This window comes from Poecilia reticulata, linkage group LG16 (assembly GCF_000633615.1).
Source record: "Poecilia reticulata strain Guanapo linkage group LG16, Guppy_female_1.0+MT, whole genome shotgun sequence".
NCBI classification, from domain to species: domain Eukaryota; kingdom Metazoa; phylum Chordata; class Actinopteri; order Cyprinodontiformes; family Poeciliidae; genus Poecilia; species Poecilia reticulata.
This window is the reverse complement of record NC_024346.1, coordinates 31,886,555-31,887,678: the sequence shown is the minus strand read 5'-3', so window position 1 is coordinate 31,887,678 and position 1,124 is coordinate 31,886,555. Positions and strand designations below refer to the sequence as shown.

Here is a 1,124-nt window from a genome sequence, read left to right as displayed (position 1 = left end):
GTGACCAAAGCCTCCCGGCTTCTCATTCTCCGGACCTTTGTCAGTCGTCAGCTCGCCCTCCACACAGCCATCTTACCTGTCCGTCCTCCCACGGCCCCTTGGTTCTCCTCGCCGCCTCCGGATTCCTATCTGCTCCAACAAGTAACTCTCGCTGCTCAAAAGTAAGCCTCCGCCATAAGATCTGACTCCTTGTTTACCAGAGCCTTACCTCTACTTCTCATTAACAGTGGCTGTCCTGGTGGTTCCGATYCTGATTCCTGCTCCACACTCACTCCCGTTCCCCTTCCCCTYTACAATAAACTATATTGTTGTTTTGAAATACGCATCTCCTGATTGTGTTCTTGCATGTGGGTTCAAAGACTGGAACTAAACATGACAGRAAGTCTGGGCCTCCCTTCTGAAGCTACTGCCCCCATGACCCGACCCCGGATGAASCAGAAGAAAATGGATGGATGGATCATCAAAACATTGAAACTTGGATACACAGTGCTTATAGTTCACAACTACTACYTTAGAATAATTGCCCGATATTTTTCATGTTTGACATCATGCATRGGATAATGGAAAACTACACAACAMAAACTACCACTCACACACACACACAACTTGTTTTTCACAAGAATGTGATTGTGTTTATTAATTTTAACTCATTTGTAGATCTACTATAAGCGCTACACATCTATTACATTCTATTCTACTGTGCAAAGTTTGACTCCTGCCTTACACACTTAATGCTTTGTTTACTTGCTTTACAAATCTTCAGCATTCACGTTCACTGATCATCCAAACTGAAAAGTATAATATTTCTTTTTTTATTATTATTATTCAACCATGCAACTCAATATTTTCTATTTTCCTTACTTAATGCGATCGAGCTATTACTCGGATGGTATGGCACTGGTGTGAGATAAACAAAGGAAGCAAGTGTSGATTAAAAAAAAAAACATAAGTACACTGCAAAAACTGAAATCTTAAGATAAAATATCTTAAATTAAGTTCATTTTTAATTTCTTTTTGTAAGATATTTGTTCTTAGTATAGGTTGTTTCTATTAGAAAATTGTTCTTATTTTAAGAAAAATATACTCTGTTTTTGTACTTTTCTTGTTTTTGAAAGGGGACTTTT

General features: G+C 38.4%; 1 long non-coding RNA gene across 1 annotated transcript; it reads left to right on the top strand.

Moving 5' to 3' along the window:
* Positions 1–6: 6 nt before the first annotated feature.
* Positions 7–325, top strand: LOC103478759 (uncharacterized). The gene is made up of 2 exons (XR_535843.1): positions 7–161; positions 228–325. It is a non-coding gene; the product is annotated as an uncharacterized LOC103478759 (long non-coding RNA).
* Positions 326–1,124: the final 799 nt, after the last annotated feature.